The sequence below is a fragment of the Sciurus carolinensis genome, chromosome 1 (genome assembly GCF_902686445.1).
Source record: "Sciurus carolinensis chromosome 1, mSciCar1.2, whole genome shotgun sequence".
Classification (NCBI taxonomy): domain Eukaryota; kingdom Metazoa; phylum Chordata; class Mammalia; order Rodentia; family Sciuridae; genus Sciurus; species Sciurus carolinensis.
In genome coordinates this window covers 97226218-97247298 of record NC_062213.1, presented here as the reverse complement: position 1 = coordinate 97247298, position 21081 = coordinate 97226218, and the positions used below count along the sequence as shown (strand labels likewise).

At 36.2% G+C, this 21081-nt stretch overlaps 1 pseudogene; it reads right to left on the bottom strand.

Moving 5' to 3' along the window:
- Positions 1-6792: 6792 nt before the first annotated feature.
- On the bottom strand, positions 6793-7551 carry LOC124989667 (60S ribosomal protein L7-like 1; annotated as a pseudogene).
- Positions 7552-21081: the final 13530 nt, after the last annotated feature.

The following is a 21081-nucleotide window of genomic DNA, read 5'->3' as shown; positions in this document are numbered from 1 at the left end:
TTAGGGATTTTATGGCACTGCTCAACATAGCGAAAACTTTATTAACTTTGAATTACTTTGCTTAGTTCAAGAAATGGCATGTTGTTTGTCCAATAAGGATTAGATCTCAGAGTGCTCCATATTTTGTATCAGGAATGAATATAGTCTCTGCATAATGTCTCTACAATTTGGTTACTTTTGGGTGTTGTCCTAGAGCTTCCAAAGTTTTCAGAACCACTTAGACACCATTGCCCCATTCTCTCTAGTTTTACTGCTGCTGTTCTTGAGTCAAAAGTGATAGTTCTTCTGCCATGACATTTGCATCCCCTTTGGGCAGCAGAAGTATACTGGATCCAAGTCCTGAATTCAGCAAATTAAAAATGGGGAAATGAGCCAATCTCAGCACTTGATGAAACACTGTTCTTTTTCATTAACCAGGGAGTAAAGCTTAGCAATGGAGGCAGGAGTTTGACTAGCAGATAATTAGATCTTGAAGCTGTAGGAACCAACACTGAACAAGGAGGAGACTCTACCACAATGTCAGACTCTTCCCTATATGAGCTTTACAGTCCAGAAAAAACAATGACATACAAAAAAGCAACAAAAAGAAAAATAGGAAAGAATGACAAAATATATGCAATCTCTGCCTTATCTCATACTCTTTAGTTTCTAACATGGATAACACCAAATATTCATAAATGTAACAGAATGAGATTTTCTCTCACCTGGTTCACCAAAGGAACAAGTAGGATAAAGCCTGATGCAGCTTGCAGGGTAATGGTGGATTGGAATAGTGATCCTTATATAGCTTATAAAATGTGGGTGCTGTCCTCTGTGGGAAGGACTGATAATTTCCAATCAAATCTAACTCCACCTCTCTACATGTTTATCTTCCTCCTTCTTCACATTCTCATCTCTAAGGTGATTGCCTAAAGGCTGGTACTGTGCCCCACCTTCCAGTATGAGGACATGTTACAGGACACTTTGTTTAGAGTCAGAGGCATGTGAAAAGCAGAGACTTCATTTTAGAAAACTCACGTAATTTGTTTCCTTTATCTAATACCCACAGAAAGTAGCAGAGTGAAAGATATTTGGCAGGTGCACAAAAAATTTAATTAAAAATGAACCCAAACTACTAGGTTTACTTAATTCATATCTCTTTGCAATTATAACTTCCATTTATTGACAATTTACTTTGTTCTAGTGTGCTGAATGTTTCACATATCATATCATCTCTTCACAACATTCTATATGCATTTATATTTCATTTTACAGATGAAGATCCAAGTTTAGGAAGCATAAAAGTATTTAGAGTCATAGCTACAAGGTGGAGGAATCAGGATTTGAACTCACATCTACCTTATTACAGCACCATTACTCTTAATCATTTCACTAGCTTACTCTATTTATTGCATAACTACTATGCAAAAATTCTGCACCATTTTAGGAGTTCAGTCAATTACAAATAATATGAAAGAGTAATGTAAAGAGCACTGCAAGCATTCTCTGGCCCTATGAACGCTCTTTTATAGGCTATAAAGTATAATGGACTGTATATAAAGTAATGTTTTCAGACATGTTCAAGGTGAATTTAGAGTGGGCTTTCTTCCAATACTCTGTTATCCATTGGTAATTTGATTTCTTTGGGACCCTTGGGAAACTGTCAGTTATATACATAAAATAGGTCAAATATATTTGAGGGTAGAAAGATAATCAGAAAGCTGTGTTAGGCATGATAAGCTAGCTCTTCTGTATTTTGCCACCAGTTGATTATGAGAATAGATATTATTAAGTGCTCACTGTCTTCTAGACATAGTGGTTTTACATATTTCTTTCTCATGTTAACCTTGTAAGGTCAGAATTACCCTGTCTTACATATGAGGTAGAAACATAAAGAAATTTAAAAGTGCTCAAATTCACACAGGGTCAGTGTAAGCATGATGATAGAAACACATGCTGTCTGATGCTAAGGCCTGGCATTTTTAACCACACATACACCACCTATCTGGGCTTAGTCAGCTCCTATCTGGGCACTTCTTTGAGGCAGTTATCATGGCTGATTCACCTCATCCTCTAGACAGTGTCTGGAGCTTGGTAAATTCTTAGAATGAGCATCTATTCACAAAATATTAATGAATTTGCCTGAGATATCGTAGCTAGGGAGTCTTTCTACAGAAAAACCATATAGAAAGTTGTTTTCCCTTGATATTATAGTCATTCTCAATTATATGAATCTTTTAGAATGCTGTTTTTGTTAAAATTATTTCTGTGTCAAGAAGACTTTTAGGCCCCACACTCCACATTGAGATAGAATTGTAAAGTCTTCCCCTAGGGTAACTCCAGCATTCTAGTTTAGAGCTTTGAAACTCTCCATAGTTTGTCAAATTTCAGAACTCTGCCATTTACTCTTTTATACCCTTTGCATTCAGGTTTTTCTTCCTCTTCTCACTTGCTTAACATAATGGATAAAATTAAAGACTTTGTAATCAGAAAGACTTGAGTTCAAATCTCAGCTCTACCTTTTTACTAGCTATGTTACTTGAGCAACTAAGCTTTTCAGCCTCAGCTTCCAAACTTAAAGAATGGGAATAACAGCACCAACCATACTGATAGAAATAATACGTGGTATATATTAAATGCCTAGTAAACTATGTAATTATTGCAAGCTCATTTTTGCTAAATATTTCATAGCATCTAGCACAGGGTTTTATATGTAAGAGGTGCTTGATTGCATTTGGTAAAAACAAATTAGAAACCAGTAGTAGATCTTTTAAGGCAGAAATACTATTTCTGTGTCAAAAGTATTGCCTGGAAGGTAAGTTCTGACTTTTTAAAATAGAACACATTTATTGAAACATGATTCATATGTCACAAAATTTAGCCTTTAAAAGTGTATAATTTAGTGGGTCTTTGTGTATGCATGGTTGAGCAAGAAAGTCATGGTTCTCGTGGTGTCTGTGTCCTTAGGTAAGTTTCCCCATTTTCAATGCTTTAGTTTTCCCTATTTAATAACCATAAGGTATTATTAGTGTCACAAGTGGACACATGTCAGATTATTTCAGTGGCAATTCTGAAGAACAATTATTGTCACCATTTCAGAGAGGACTAACTACCATTTGGAAAGGAACCAAAGTACTGGTTTCTAAGGATTAATTTGATAATATCAGTAGAGACCTTTGCTTGCTCAGGTTCTGAAAAGATATTTAGTTCAAAGAATCAGAGGCCTGAAGTACACAAGTAGGGCACAATTTTAGCTATAATACTTCCTATTTGGGTCTCCTTTCTGCTTATTCCATAGTCACATTGTGCTAGGCTACCAGGAACCACCAGACATTTTGACTATACACCCATTTGGTGAAGCTTAGGCACTGTTGGCCACTGGATTGTCTTCAAAAGGAAAAAAAATGACTTTGAATATTAAAGCAACTTTAATTGCATGTGTGAAAGTTCCAGCTTTTGTTTTTTCACTTGATGTTGGATTTGTTTCTACATCTAATCTTATTCTAGGTGAACCTTCTCCAAGTTAGAGTAATCTGCTTTATTTCCTATTGTGTTCAAATAAAGAATTTGCCTTAGGACCTAAGAGAATTTGTGTCTATCATTTTTTTCTGTGCTGTGATTCTTAGAAATCCCTGTTTCAGTGTTGTTCAATGAACTCGACTTAGAGCTGATACCTGTGACTTTATCCAGGAACACTGATATGTATTAAAAATCTTTTCTCCAAAAGCAGTTTAGGGACCTGTTCTTGGCCTGTAGATGATGATATAGTAGGGAAAAAAATTAATTTTACTTAAGACAAGGTGGATCATTTTTGTATCATAGATCCACCTGTAATATGGTAAACTTTCTAAATCTGAGTATGTTTCCACACCTGTGTGATGGGGCCAATTACAAACATCTTAGAATTAGATGTCATATATTAAGATAATGCTTAGTACATGATGAAAATTCATTGTATTTTCCTTTTTACTATCAAGTTTAATCTGATTTAGAAAGATACAAATTAGGTTTGGGTGGGTGATGATTCCTAGAGACGATTTTTAACTGCTCACTCCTCATGGTCTCTCTTTCTAGGTAAAATCAGGACGAGTTTTTGGAACTTGGCCTTCAAAGGAACTAAAATTTTTATTATGAAAAGTTCAGGAGGAAGACCTACTACCTACACCAGCCAAGATTGCCCTCATCCACAGATTCCTTCTTACTTTTTCCACAAGATCGTTGATATCTTGAGATTCATGTATTGGAGCAATAGGGTTCTCACAAAGAGGATGCTGGCTGACACACCCAGGCTTTCCAAATACAATATGGGGCTTCAGTGACCTGTTAGATTTAACTCAGATATCCCACCTGGAATCTCCTGATGCTTGCTGAACTCTCCATATCTGAAGGTTAAATCTTGGATGCTTATATGGTCCTTACAGTCACAGTATCAATAACCTGTGATGACATTGTGGAGAAGAGATTGCTCTGTGATGGATTTGGAAACTTACTGGCTAGTTAAAACTCACTGAAGGAAAAGGAACTTAATTGGCATTAGAACTCCTAGTATTCACTAAATGAGCTCAGCTATATATTTTGACAAATTGCAAGGCACAAATATAAGTAAAGCAGGTGGTTTTCTTCTTTAAAGAACCTCTGCAATTAGAGTAGTTTCCTAAAAATCTTTAACTGTATGCTTAAAATGTTGTAACATTTTGTGCATTTATATTCTCTTTTTTGGCTGGGGGGTACCAGGGATTGAACTCTGGGGCACTTGACCACTGAGCCACATCCCCAGCCCTATTTTATATTTTATGTAGAGACAGTCCCACTGAGTTGTTTAGCACCGTGCTTTTACTGAGGCTGACTTTGAACTCTTGATCCTCCTGCCTCAGCCTCCTGAGCCTCTGGGATTACAGGCATGTGCCACTGCTCCTGGCTGCATTTACATTCTTTTGAATATTATTTGGTGAGTAAAAATATTGACCTTTTAATCACAAATGTGATTTTTGGAACTATTTATAAACATTTGAACTCAAGTTCATAAGTAAAGGGAATAACTGGTAAGGTTAGAAAACAGAAGTCCATTCTTGAGTATGAATTTAAAATAATTGGACTCATTTCTTTGGTCCAGGGACTCTCAACAATTCATTTTACTTCACTGAATATTTTTTTAGAACTTTCTACGGTTTCATGACCCTTTTCTTTTTTTTACATTTTTTGTTTTTTGTTTCCATGATTTTGTGATACATCATTTTAAAATAATCTGATTTCACAATGCTCTCCAATAGAAAAGTAACACATTTATAGAATCTTCCTCGCAGGTTAAACTCTGGAACCAAACCTAATTAATTACCTCATAAACTGGCACATTTTAAGACATTCCTATGCATCTCACTCAATTTTCATAGCTGTATTTGAGGGTCTCCAAGAGCCAAAACTGCAGCAGAGCTGACCCAAAGGACCAAGAAACATAATGATTAAGCATGTTTTCAGTTTAACTGGGCTCTGACATTCTCACCAACTGCTTAGACAGCAAACTGAAGCAAGTGAGGGAACAGAGGGAGTACCACTTTTAGGGGTAGACAGAAAACAAATAGTATCCACTTTTTTCAGGATTAACATCTCCAGAAGCCTTGTTGATCTACCTCATTACCAGAAAGATAAAGGACACTTAAGTCCAGAATATGGAAAAACAAACCCAAGCAAGTTGCCTGTTGGAGTCCTAAAAGTCAAATAGTGCTAATTTCATCCATGCCAAAACAAGAAAATGACTCTTCTTCCTAATCTGGATTTTAAGGAGAAGGCTGATCAGGGAAACCTGGAAATTTCATCCTGAACCCCAGGCAGGGGAAATGGTCAGTAACATAGAGTTATAGATGGTGCAAAAGTGAACAATCTGTCACTATTTTTTGGTACTGGGGATTGAACCCAGGGATGCTTTACTACTGAGCTACATCCTCCCACACACTTTTTAAAATTTTGAGACAGGGTCTTGCTAAATTGCTAAGGCTGGCCTCAAATTTGTAATCTTGCCTCAGTCTCCTGAGCTTTTGAGATTACAGGTCTGTGCCACTATGTTCTTAACAGAAACACAACTGGCTGGTTTCTACAGAACATGGAAACAGAAGACTAGTCCAAATGCTTATAAGAACAGGATTTCCTCAGAGAAGATGTATAGGTCCTGAAAGAGAAGGGTCTATGAACACCCTGAAATTCCAAGCAAAATTTTGAGTATATGTGTTCATGGTGAAGGGTTCTTCCTCTTTTAAACTCTGAGCTAGTGAAAGGAACTTAAGTCTGTTGCAGGCCAGGATAGAAAGCCCCCAGATACACTTAGAGCCAAGGCAAGTCTCAGAGTTCACAAAGCTATTGTTCAAAAGGTGGAACATGGACTCAACAGAGACAGAAGAGCACAGATTTTGTACTTTTCTTCCTAAGTATTTCAAGTCTTTTCAAAACAAGACTCTTGGGACCTCTAGATTCAAGTATGCTCCTAGACTTGGTCAACTGCTACAAGTCTTAGGGGGCCTTGTATACATGCTTGGGTTACTCATTCACCAACATTAAACCCCTGACAAAGCAGGACTTCTTTCTCCATGGCATGTGTTGATTTCAGAGGCAGAGGTGGGTCAATGTAGGAAACAATGAAATTTTTCCTTGGAACTTGTCTGTGATGACAGGTGCCTGCCATGATCATAACTACTGTCTCTTCCCCAATCCCTTCCTTCCATTTTCTTAAGGCAGAAAATAATCTTCTCTGAAGATAATTGATAACAATTCCATCAAACAAAAACATGTGCTTCCAATGCACTGCTTTCAGATATTCTGGGTTTAGTTCAGCTGGCAGATGAGCTGATTGATGCGTTCACCCTGATAACCAGGTAGGCCCATCTCCTTGAGGAAGCCCACTCTATTTTTGGTAGCATGACGGGCCACAGAGAGATGGAAAGGGCAAAAGAACCTAGAGATCTCCCAGAAATACTTCCCAGGGAAGGCAATTTCATGAATGAGATCTTCCAGACAAATGACATCAAACCTCCCCAGGTGCTCCTCAATCACTGTGTTGTCTGTCAAGGGGATGGTCTTATTCTTGATCTTTGCTTGTCCACGTTTCAATGTGAGTTCCTGGACAGACTTCAGATTTGGAAATCCCCAAGTCATATAAGGTTCTACTATCCGCAGCATTTTTAGGCTTTTCGGGGTGACTTTAACAAAGACACCACTAAATATTTTCTTCAGACAAAGTCTGGCAATGGTCCTCTGCACCAGCAAACTCACCCCACTAATCCTTTGGATGCATACAACAAAGGCCAAGGAATGTTTATCAGGCATTTCCAAAGCATGAGGTTTCACTTCTAGTCATCTGTCACGCACCTGGTCACGTTTTTTCCACCAGGAATCATGTAGGAATGATTCCAGTCGCTTAAATCTGAACTGTTTTCCTTTTCTCTCCTTCTTTGCCAAAAGCGCTTGCTTTGCCTGGGTAGCTTTGAGGGCCTGATAAGCCTTCCTCTTTTTCAGGAGATTTTCTGGAACCAGAGGGATCTTTTTTCTTTGCTCTTCCTCTGCCATCTTCCCAGAGCTGCGATTACTGTTTCCTCATGACTCTTTTCTTTGTTACGTTCTTCCCAGAATGAGGCATTCTGAGAATATGTGAAACAGTACGATGAAGCTAGATGGGAACTAAAGTTTAGCCCCTTTGAGCATCAGGGAAAATTGAAGATTTATGTATATATTACACACACACACACACACACACACATTCTCTCCCTCCATTCTCTCTCTCTCTCTCTCTCTCTCTCTCTCTCTTTCTCTGACACACACACACACACAAAGTTAATGTATATTATTAAAGATCTATAACACAAAAGGTCCAGTACTAGGCACAGTGTCTTCAATGAAGTTATACTGATTTGGAATTAATTATAATTCTGGAATTATCCATCATATTTCTTTGGTGATCTTGATAGACCCTTTTTAAAGGGCATTGAGGATTTGCTATTTGCTTTTTTGGGATTGCCCAGAATGCCTTGTCTGTCTGTCCTTAAATCACTAAAAATTTTAACTAGGGACAGATTTACTCCACAATACATAATGAGACTGATTTTTCATGTGTTCTATATGAGGAAAGAAATGACAAAAATTCTACCGTGGGCTGCTTAGGATGACATCTTTGAGTAGGACTAGGGAAAAATAAATCCAGGACTTCTATGAGTTATGGCATCAGGATTAAATTTTAAATCATTAAGTAATCCAATTAATATTATTAATTATTGCCATTGTGATAATTTCATTTTTTCTCTCTTTAACAATCAATTATGTTTTTAAAATCTATTATAAGTAGTCATTCCGCCTATGCATTCATTCCTTGCCTCTGGCACTAATTGCTTCAGTGTTTAGACCTTCTGGGACTGTCTGTTTATGTCTCACCTCTGAGCATATGAACTCTAAGACAAAGGATAATAAAGTGAGATCTCTGGAAAATCACATCCACAGTATTCCTCTTTTTTTAGTGGGATGTTTTCTTACTTATGGTTTGCTGTCTTGAAAAAGGGACACTAGTTAATTAGCTTAGTGAGTTAATTGCAAAAGGCAGATAGAGTAATTATTTTATGTAACTATTATAGGGTGACTAAGTTCTCAGAGACTCACTGTGTTGCAGAATCCAATCACCCCACCCAGTATCCTCAGTTTTGTGCAAGTTGGAGATACTTTGAGTAGAATCTGTTACCTGAGGTACCAGGACCCCTGACCTTGGAAGACCAATTCTTAGCTTTCTAAGATATTGAGAGATGACATTTCACTCATATCTGGGATGGGAGTGGTTTAAGAGGCAGGAATACAAATGGAAAATGGGTCCTGGGACTTGGCCCCAAGAGAAAGCTGTTAGCCTAAATTTGTGCCACGACCATTTTCACACATGTTCCCTGAGTCTGGTCCACATAGAAGAATCCAGAGAAGACACAGGGTAAGATTCTTAAAAGATTACATTTCCTGTCTTCTCTCTAAAATCTAAAATAAGCACAGCAGTTTAGCCCAGTGACTAAGAACATGAACTTTGGAATCTGGCAGATCTCGGTTGGAATGCTGCCTTGGTCACTTAGTTAAATTTTCTTCACAGGATTGTCATAAAACCTAAAAGAGATAGCGAGTAAAGTGCCTAGTACAAAATAGCATTCAATAAATGTACAAGTTGCTATTTTTATTCAAAATTTAAAAATTGCTATCTTTTATATATTTGATCAAAATACTATACTGTTTGCATTTTGTGGACATTGTCATTATGAAACTTACTGTACCAGTTTCGTTTGAGAACTAAAATCATATGTCAGATATTGTGTTTGGGATCCATCAGTATTTCGGGGTATATAGAAATGTACAAAAGTAGCCTCTGATTGATCTGCTTGGAAGTAGATTGTGGTTCTGGCTCAGTGAACTGGTGGACCCTTTGATTATAGATGATTATGATGCTAATAATCTTGATGCTATTTATTATGGTGATGATAATAATGTGTATTCTGTCCATAATGGAGATATAATCCTCAGATCAAAACCATTTATATTGAAGATTTCAGGTCAAAGTATAGGTCCTAAGTTTAGGATATATAGATTGTCTCCATCTTTCTCTTCCATTCAATCTATTACTGATCCACTAGGGGAGGGGTTATATTGATATATTTGTACTGCTTCTTTAATCTATAATCTTACTTCCTCTGGTTGCACTCTAGTCCCTGGGAGCACCTCTTCTTGGCTGTCTATGGATCTTAGTTACCTCATCCTCACTAGGAAGACTTACTCTTAACAAATCTTGAAGCCATGAATTCTCTGGGTCTTTATACATAGAAAACTTTTCTGTCTTTTCTCTTTCATGAGACACCAGATTCACAGTTGTTTCTAATGGATTATGGAATTTTGGATTTCTCTACTTCTTGTCTATAGGATTCTGACAGGTAAGTAGTACTGAGTGGTTCAGATTGGTCTAAATGGCAGAGAAATGTTTGCTGACCAAAGGGCCTTATGTGAGTTTACATTCTACAGTTTTAAAACCTTTTATGTACATGTAAATTGATTCACCAAATTTCACTGTTTCTTTCACCTGAAAGCTGCTCAAGTTGCCAGTGGCAGGAGTTCAGATGAAGAAAAGCCCAATTCCGTTTAGTTCTCAAAAGCCAGAGGCAAGTTGAGTCAGGGACAAACCAGCCACGTCCAGAACCTGCCTGCTGTAGGACTGGTTTGCTCACTATTAGTTCTACAACATATCAATCTGGAACCTGGCTATTTATCAGACAGGATTGTAAGTGATAAGACAGGTTGGGTCTCCATTTTGAGAATGGTAGTGAAGGGAGGGCCCTGTGGATGTCAATTTTAATGTAGATTCTGTGGCTCCCACACTAAGATAAACAGATGTTGGTTATTCTCATACATGTCTGCACCAAACCCACTTCAATGTTTGCCAATTTGAATAGTCCCATAGACTTTAACTCTTATACCCAAGAAATATTTATATGTGCTGATATGTGTTATACCCTTGGGAAAGAAACAGGAGAAAAAGTATTAAATATATACCCAGTGTTCATACTGTAAATGTGATAGTAGAAGAGCTAACCCCTAAACTTATTTGTCAAGTGTAAAAGATGAATATAACAGTATAATTCTAGAATTATTCTAGATTATTCTTGATACCCTTATTCTCTCCTACCTCCAAGTCAAGCTGTCAACAAATCCTATTGATTCTACCTTCAGATTATAATCAGAATCTGTGTAGTTCTTATCATTTCCACTACTACTATCCTATCCCAGCTGTCATCAATTGTTGCTGGTACTATTAGCTACCTAATTGATATGCTTACTTTTATTCTTAATCCTCCACAGTCTGTCAACAGTTTTAAACAAAAGTCTGGGCATGTCTTTCCTCTGCTTAACACTCTATAGTGGCTTCTGTAGGTGGCCTGAGTGGGACTCATGATCTCTTGCTCTCTTCTCAATCTTTGCCATGGTCACACTGGCCTCCCTAATGTTCCATGAACTTTCCAGGGACATGCTCATCTCAGAGTTTTCTCTCTCTGGAGTGCTCTTTTCTGATATTGTTTCCTCACCTCCTTTAAGTCTATATTCAATTATTGCCTTCAGAATTTTCTGGGAAAATGAAGTAATATGGATAAGATTAACCTTCTCACTTTTGTTACCTTAATTCCAGAAAGAAAAATAAAAAACTCACCAAAGTTTTTAGCCATCATACAATAGGGGAGAAATGAAGAAAGCACTGCAATTGCCCCAACTTAAAGCCTGGTAGCAAGTTCCCAAGTCACAAGACAGTAGAGGGAATTCAGGCAGGGTCAGTACAATTCTAGTGTTACTAGAACTGTGAGGAGAAATACTCAATTACAGGCTTTCTTAATTGATAAAAACAAGTAGACAAAATGGGTAAGATGTAGAAGTCTTGAAGAACACTATCAATCTGAGTGACCTAAATGATATTTATAGAACATTCTACTCAATAATAGCAGAATGCACATTCTTTTTCAGTGCACATGGAATAGTTATCAGATGAAATTCTGAGTCATGAAGTAAGTTTCAGTAAGTTAAAATTATTCAAATCATACAAAGTATATTCTCTGATCATAATGAAGTGAAGATAGAAACTAACAGGAAAATCTATGAAAACTCCAGTATTTAGAAACTAAAATAAAATTCACAATAATTTGTGAATCAAGGAACCAATTAAAAATGAAATCAGAAAGTATTCGGAACTGAATAGAAATGAAAAAAATGAATGTATCCCAATTTATGAGTTGCAACCAAAGCAGTAAAGGAAAATTTATAGCACTAAGTGTCAATATCAGAAAATAAGAATAGTATTAAATCAATGGTCTCAGCTTCCATCCTGAGAATAAAGAAAAGAATATTGTGCCAAAAGTAAGAAGAAAGGGTTTTAAAAATAGCAATAAGTCAACAAAGTGGAAAACAAAAATTAATGAAGAAAATTAATAAAATCAGAATATGGTTATTAAAAAAGGTAAATAAAATTGCAAAATGATTAGCCAAACATATTAGGGAAAAAAGAGAGGGATGACACAAATATCTGATTTCAAGAATGAGAGAGGAGATATCACAGAGTCTTAGGATCTTAAGAGAATAATGAGGGTATATTATGAATAACTTTAACCTTGATGATTTAAATAAAATGGAAAAATTCCTTAAAAGACACTAAAGGTTACTAAAAAGTAAATGAAATATACAACTATAATTTGTCAACATATAATAAACTAGAAATAAATGGTTGAACTGAACAGCTTTTTATCTATTAAATATCTGACTATGTAATTTAAAACCTTCCCACAAAGAAGACTCTAGGCCCAGAAAGATTCATAATAAATTCTACTAGATATCTGAGGAAGAAATAACACAGATTATACAGAAACTCTTCCAGAAAATTGAAGAGAATGGAATACTTCCCAACTCACTCTATGATGTCAGCATTACCTTAGTGCAAAACAAAGACATTATAAGACAAGAAAACTATAGACCAATATTCCTCATGAACATAGGAGCCAAAATTCTTAATAATAATTTAGTAAGTCATAGTTAACAATGTATGAAAAGCATAATATGTTAAGACCAACTGGGGTTTATCCTGAGAATGCCACGATTGTTCAGTATTCCAAAATCAATCAAGGTACTATGTCATATAAAAACTAAAGGAGACATTATTATAATCTTAATAGATGCCAAGGCACTTGGTAGAATTCAACATTCATCTGTGATTTTAAAAAATCTGTAGGCTAAAAATGATAGAGGAGAACTTTTTCAACCAGATAGCAGGTACCTACAAGATTCCTACAGCTAATGGTAAAAGACTGAAATCTTTACCTTTAAGATTGGAAGAAGTATGGATCTCACTGCTCATTTTCAGAATCATAGTGGAGATTTTGGCCTATGCAAGGAAATTACTGGTTGGAATAGAAAGAAAGAAGTAAAAACTCAATTTCTCAATTTGCAGATAACATGATTGTTGATGTAGAAAATTCCAAAGAAATTACCAATTGTAAGGAAAAGAAAAGGAACTAAAATAGTAAAAAAAAAAAAAAAACCTGAAAAAAAGAAAATGGGATTCCCACTGGTTCTTGAAGACTATATAGCTACATTAAGCAAGAAAGTGTCCTATTAGCAAAAGGGTAGTCATTTAGGAAATAGAGGAAAGATGTCTCTTCAACAGATGGTGCTTGGACAATTGAATAGTCAGATGAGAAAGGAAGAGAGAGAAGGAGTGAAACTCTTAGAAGAAAACAAATCAGGAAAAAAATTTTGTGAGCTTGGGTTAGGTAAGTTTTCTTAGATACTGTAGTAAAAGCACAACCTTTGAAAGAAAAAAAAATAAACTGGACTTCATCAAAATGTAGAAGCCAGGTGTGGTGGTGCATCAAAGCCAACTTCAGCAATTCAGCAAGACCCTGAACAACTTAGCAAGACCCTCTCTCAAAATAAAAAATAGAAAGGGCTCAGTGGTAAAGCACCCCTGGGTTCAATCTCCAGTATGAAAAAAGGAAACAGAAAAAAAGAATTTTTTAAAAGATACTGTTGAGAGAATGACAAATGAATCACAGATTGGTAAATCACACATCTGATAAAAAATTTGTTTCTAGTTTATATAAAAGAACCCTCAAAACTCAACAATGAAAGTACAACTCACTGGAAAAAATAAGCAATAAATTTGAATGAACATTTCATTAAAGAAGATATACTAGTGGTAAATGAGCATATGAAAGGATGTTCAATGTTATTAGTCTCTAGGAAAATGCAAACAAACTACAATGAGATTCTACTACATACCTATTAGAATACATTTTTAAAAAACGTTGCACTAGCAATACCAAGTGCTAACTAGATGCAGAGTAAGGAGGACTCTGGAAATGAAAGGATGGTACAGATACTTTGGAAAACTTGAGTTTCTTCTAAAGGTAAATAAACAATCTGACCTAACCATCACACTCCTAGACATTTCCCCAGTTGAAGGGAAACTTACATTCACACAAACACCTGCATTCAATATTTGTAGCAGTTTTACTTATGATAGCCAAAGACTGGAAAACGACCCAAACTTTTTTCACCTGGTGAATATATAAACAAAAATTGTGACATAGTTCCAGATATATACAATAAAATCAATAATAAAATCAATCCCAAATGCATTATGCTAAGTGAAAAGTCAGGTTTGGAAGACTGCATTCTGTATAATTCCATTAAATGACATTCTGAAAAAGGCAAAGCTATCAGGACAGAAATCAAATAAGTGTTTGCCAGAGCCTGGGCTGAGGAGACAGGAGACTATAAAAACGCATGGGGTAGTTTTGGTGGTAATGGATATATCTTGATTATGGTAGTTGTTATACACCTATTTGTACTTGTCAAAGTTTGAATAACTATATACCAAAAAGTTTAAATTTGGAAAAAATTTAAAAATAAATGTTAAAATATTACTTTTGTAGTATGATTTTTTATTTTATTGGTTTATATTTAGTTATACATGACAGAATTCATTTTTACATAATTGTACAAAGAAGAAATATATTTTATTCTAAATAGAATCCTATTCTTATGGACATATGTGATGGTAGGATTCACTATGGTGTATTCATAGGAAAATTATGTCAGATTCATTTCACTGTCTTTCCTTTTCTTCTTCCCTCTCCCTTCCCTTTATTCCCCCTTGTCTAATCTATTAAATATCTCTTCTTTCCCTTTCTCCTCTTATTGTGGGTTAGCTTCAACATATCAGTGAAAACATTTGATCTTTGGCTTTTGGGGACTGACTTATTTCACTTAGCAAGATAGTTTCCAGATCCATTCATTTACTTGTAAATGTCATAAATTTATTCTTCTTTATGGCTGAGTAATACTCCATTGTGTATATATGTCACATTTTTTAAATCCATTCATCTGTTGAAGGTCACTTAGGTTGGTTCCATAGCTTAACTATTGTGAATTAAGCTGCTATAAACATTGATGTGGCTGCATCACTATAGTATGTTGATTTTAACTCCTCTAGATGTATACTGAGGAGTGGGATAGCTGGGTCAGATGGTGGTTACATTCCAGGTTTTTTGAGGAATCTCCATACTACTTTCCAGAGTAGTTGCACAAATTTGCAGTCTCACCAGCAGTGTATGAGTGTACCCTTTCCCCCACATCCTCACCAGCATTTATTGTTACTTGTATTCTTGATAATTGCCACTCTGACTGGAGTGAAATGGACTCTCATGTAGTTTTGATTTGCATTTCTTTAATTGCTAGAGATGTTGAACAGTTTTTCACAATATTTGTTGACCATTCATATTTCTTCTTATGTGATGTGCCTGTTCCATTCCTTTGCCTATTTATTGATTGAGTTATTTGTTTTTCTGGTTTTAAGTTTTTTGAGTTCTTTATGTAACCTGGAGATTATTGCTGTATCTGAGGTGCAGATGCCAAAGATTTTCTTCCATTCTGAAGGCTGTCTCTCCATACTCTTGTTTTCTTTGCTGTGAAGAAGCTTTTTAGTTTGATGTCATCCCATTTATTGATTCTTAGTTTATATGAATATCCTAATTAATGTCCCTCCTCTTTATACAACTCCCATTGCCTTTATTTTGTCCATAGCACTTACCATTATCCAATATATTATATAATTTACTAAATAATCTAATAATTGCCTCTGCCCTTCACTAGCATATCAGTTCTATGAGACTTTGCTTAATTCATTTACTGCTGTCTTATAAATACCTACAATAGTAACTGGCACATGGAAGATGCTAAAATATTTGTTGAACAGGAAGATAAATAAATAGATATTTGTTATAGGAGATCTGAGTTTTACCTCTATCCTTTTCTGATTGTATTCTCCTGATAAATCACACCATTCTCTCCACTCAACTACCTCTTCTACAAAATGGGGTGGTAATATGTCTTGCACTTTTTTTTCAAAGGGCTATTGTGAGGATAAAATGAAAACAAAGTTACAAAGCCTTGCTCTAAACCCTTCAGTACTATGTAGATTATCATTATCATTATTCTATTTTTCAGTCCATATATTCTTTAAATATTTTTTGCCACCCAATTCTCTTTTCTCCAGTTATGTAACACTTACAGTCCCACATATACAATTTAGCATCTGTTCTTACACATCAATCTGATTATTTAAAATGTGAATCATTTTGTTAATCTAACTAGCTTTTAAGTTCAGAGAGTAGAAATTATAGTTCTGCATTATATTGTTTAAATTCTTCCCAAGAGATTATTTTGTTCTTTGAACCATTCAGTCAACAAGTCAACCCGTGCAAAGGCCCTGGAGTGGAGTGTGACTGGCAATTTCATGAATCAGTCAGGAGGTTATTGTGTCTGGAGCAGAGTAAGTGAGAGGATAATTACTTAGGAGGTATGATCCAGGTTCTTAGGCTTCAACTTTTGACTTTTACTTTAAACAAGATGGGAAATCATGTCAGATTTAGAACAAAAGAGTGATCTGATTTCCTTTTTCAAAATTTTACCCTACCCTTACGTTGATAATAGATTGTGAGTGGGCAAGAAAAGAATTGGGGAGATGAAGTATGAAGCATTGCAATAATGCAGGCAAGAGATGATTTGTTAAATACTTAAATATGACCATATAAGTCCTTATTTAGATACATAAAGAAATTTAGTAGAAAAAATACTTCGTCAAATCACATGTTCTTAGTCCTTGGTCCTTTTACCATATTTCCTAACTGTCTAACATAAGTGCTGAAGAGGTACTTGTTAATTGGTGGTTTTGAATTCTTATATTAAGGGACTGAAAATTGTGTGACCTTCTCGAAGGGTATAAGATCATCTTATTTAGCTCTTGGTTGGATGCATACCTGGGATATTTTTCAGTTGGACCTTTTAGTTGTGAGATGGTCAAGTCATGAGACAGAACTGCCTAGGGCTGCTGTACCACAAATGCCTTCCCAGTGTCTTATGTTGTGTTATTACCACCAGTCATGAGCACTGTGCCCAGTACAAAGAGCTGGCCTCCAGACAGTTGTGTGGATATATTAATGTTCATTTGGGTCTCAGCACAAAACAGACCTGATAAGAGAACTTATCTGGTGGGATATAACTTTGATTCACTGGTACTGGTTTATCTTTAGGGTCCAAAATATTGTTTCTTAAAGAAATTCAGGCTTTTTAGGGTAGCAGTGAGGACCTCATCAGAAATGAATTTTCCTCACTTAAAGAGCACAAGGTCTGAAGTGGATTAGATTTGGATTTGATTCTCCTTCCTGTTACCTGGCTGTGTCACTCTGGGGAAGTGATTGAACCTCCTCATTGCCAAGTTTCCCCAAATGAAAATGTGAGGTTCATTCATTCAGTCACTCCCTTATACAAAGTGTACTTATTAATCTTGACCTAGGCATCGTGGCTGGAAATATAATAGTGAGCAAGTTGATAAGCTCTTCGCCTTCAGACAATTTATGGTCTAAGGTATAGAAATAATAAATACCTCACAGAGTTATTCTAAGGATAAGGAAGAACATATGGGCAAAGGATAACTTGGGTCATTGTCCTTGCTGTTGTCTTCTCTGGGGTCTGCCCATTCTTTTCCAAATCCTGTCCATAAACATTTGGTCCAGATTTTCTGCCCGATTCAAGCTGGGATAATAAGTATTTTCCCTTGGAATTCAGTATTAGCACTATGTGATTACCTTGTTAGTCTTTGCCTGGTGCCCTGAATGGAGATGTTAACTATGTGGACAGCCATGTAACTTGTGAAGCAGGAAAAAAAACAAAACAAAACAAAAAACTTCTAGCAAGAGAGAATAGTGGATGGAGCAGGTTGCAGAGGCACAAAGAAGACTGTGATGATAAAGAGCCCTGATGGCAGGATCTTCTCTGGCTCCTGTCCATTTCTGAGATCTAGGGCATGCCTTTGTGTTTGGTGACTCATCCCCACATATTTGTCTACTAAACTGGTTCAAACTAGCTTGTATTCTCAACCAGAGGTCCCAACACCACTGAGTGGTAGCTATTATAATTGTTGTTTGTAAACAACCTTTTTTTTTTATTTCTTCCATCTCCTTACACTTTTGTGCAGAATGTAACTGCCTTTCCAGATCTGAGCTGACCCTAAGTTCTAGATCATGCCCTGGAGAACTCCACCTGCATGTCCCATGGAAACGTAAAACCCAAATGTAACATGTTCCAAGTGGAAATTCCCTGTCCCAATCAACTCACTTAGCTTCCTTACTTCTTTCTGCCTATTGGCATTAAACTCACTTAGCCAGTTGCTTTAGATCCTGGGAGTTATCGTACACCACTTCTGCTACCTCATTTTTTATGCCAAGTCATTCAACAAGTTGTGTAAATTTTGCTTCTGAACAGCTTGTTCTCGCCTCTGCCTTCTTCCTCACAGCCACTGCTTCAGTGTAGTCTTCCTCATCTCTCCCCAAGATTATAGCCTCGGTTTCTTATCAGTTTCCTTTCTTCCATTCTGTTGCTTTGTAGCTCACCCCCACACTTTAGCCACAGTGAATTATATGGAAAATAAGTTGATCAAATTTGTCTCAGAGAATGACCATCCTGGGTCCCAGGACTGTCCTTACAACAACCAGGATAATCCCAGGCAACATGGAATAGTTGGTCACCTCCCAGGTTAAAATGTTTAAATGATTTCTCAGTACATGCAAAGTTAAGCTTTTGAGAACAGCATAGGAAACACTTCTTCATCTCCCCTCAGTTTTCCAGTCTGTTTTGCTACATGACTCCTATCTCCCTGCCTCACGTGGAAACACTAGTATAAAACTCCTGATTGCACAGTGCAGTTTCCCACCTCTGTGCTTTGTCGTGGCTCTTGTTCTGTGTATAGTGACCTCCTTCTTCTATCAGTCTGAAAATTGATTTATCCCTCTAAACCTTGTTTGAATTGTCACTTTCCCTGTGAAGCCTTTGTTGGTACCTTTTCTCCTTCAGGAACTGCCCTTTTCTTTATTGTCTCTCCTCCTCTGTAATCATGTTGTTGCTCTAATCACACTACAGATGCTCCTTATCTTACAATAGGGCTATGTCCTGGTAAACCCATCCTAAGTTGAAAATATGATAAATTGAAAATGTAGCTAATGTACCAGACCTACTGACCATCATAACTTAGCAACAGGTACACTACAGCGTATCAGTTATTTACTTTCATGATCTTGGGGCTAAGAGTTCTATTTCATTACTGCTGTTCAATCATCACAAGAGGAAAAGAACAAAATTCAGAATTTGAAGTATGGATTCTACTGAATGAGTATTGCTTTCCATACCCATCTTGAAATTAAAAAAACACAAGTTTGTAAAGTGTAATCTTTGGTTATCTGTCTTCTAAACTATTCCTTGACACTAAGGTTATGTCTTATTTTTCATGATATTTCGTCACCTACATATGTCAGGCATAGCATGGTTAGGATATGCTTGTTGAACAGAACCAACTAAAATTTAATAGCTTTTGGTTGACAGGTTTTTTTTTTAAATCTAATTTGTTGATTTGGTCTTCATAATAGCCATTTGAAGTATTATTATCTTCATTTTGCCTTAGAGGAAATGGACTCAATGAGGCCAGTTGAGTTGCATACTCAAGCCCAGGCCTTTTGACCTCTAGTTCATTGTTCTTTTTATTAAACTGTGTGCTTATTTATCTAATGACCTCTGTGGCAAACAGAATAATGGTCACCCAGAAATTCCACTTCTTAATCTCTGGACTTGTAAATTATGTTGCCTTATGTGGTACTTACAAAGAGACTGCAAGATGTGTAAAATTAAGGATACACAGATAGGGAAATTATCCTGGATTCTTTGCATGAGCCTGCCATCATCACAGGGTTCATTGTAAGAGGAAGGCAAGAGGGTCAAAGTCAGAGAGATATTGTGATGGGAGTAGAAGTAGGAAGGATGCACTTTAAAGATGGAGAGAGCCAAGGAATGTGGACTGCCTCTAGAAAATGGAAAGGCCAGGAAGTGGGTTTTTTCTTAGAACCTCTAGAAGGAACACAGATCTGGCAACACCATGACTTTACCTTGTAAGACTCATTTCAAACATCAAATTTCCAGAACTGTAAGAGAAAATTTTATGTTTTTTTTTTATGATAGTGTTGCTCAATTTCAATGTCTTTTTATATTTTTTAAATTTTTAATTTTTTTTTTTAGTTTTCAATGGATCTTGATTTTGTTTATTTATGTGCAGTGCTGAGAATCAAATCCAGTGCCTCCCACATGCTAGGCAAGTGTTCTACCACTGAGCTACAACCCCAGTCCTTATGTTGTTTTAAGCCATGAAATTTGTGGCATTTGTTATAGTCTCTCTGATGGAAAAATGACAAATAGTATCTCAGAGTTCAGGAAGACTCAAGCAAAAAAATATGAGGTGACTTTCTGTGTCTGAATTTGGAAACTTGAATTTATAGAGTCCAGAATGTGAATCAATTAATCAATAAATACTTATTTACTGTCTACATCAATATTGCTCAAATTAACCAATAGGCATGTATCAAAATACATCATAATTACCTTAAAAATGATAACAGAAGATGTGAGTTGGCTCTAGACATGGCACCTGGTAATTTAATAGGAACCACATCATCTAGGAACATATAAAGGTATGTAACACAACAACCAATAACAAGTTATTTCCTTGTTAGTTTCCTATTGCCACTATAACAGTTTGTCATTTTTCTATCAGAGAGATTAACTCACCATGTAATGAGTTAGCAGGAATGGAAAAAATCATTAAGACAGAATTCACAGGGGTTCAACTTGAAGTCCTTATGCAGCTCAGCTCAGTGTGTTACCTTTGATCTGGACTGGGAATTTATGAACCTGTGGAACATCCCAACTCTGTGTATCTGCTTCTCAGTGTTCCTTATTATAATTTACATATGCACATATTGTTTTCCATATTTATCACTTCCTTTTTTGCATACCTACAGCCCCCAGCTTTACTATTGGCAAGAGATATAAGAGAATGACCATATAGATGATATATTCATAAGACAATAAAAATATTATTTTGCCTTATGTATGTGGGAAGAGTGTACTATCCTACCACTTTTTAAAAGTGATATTTAGCCATGTGTGATGGTGTACATCTGAATC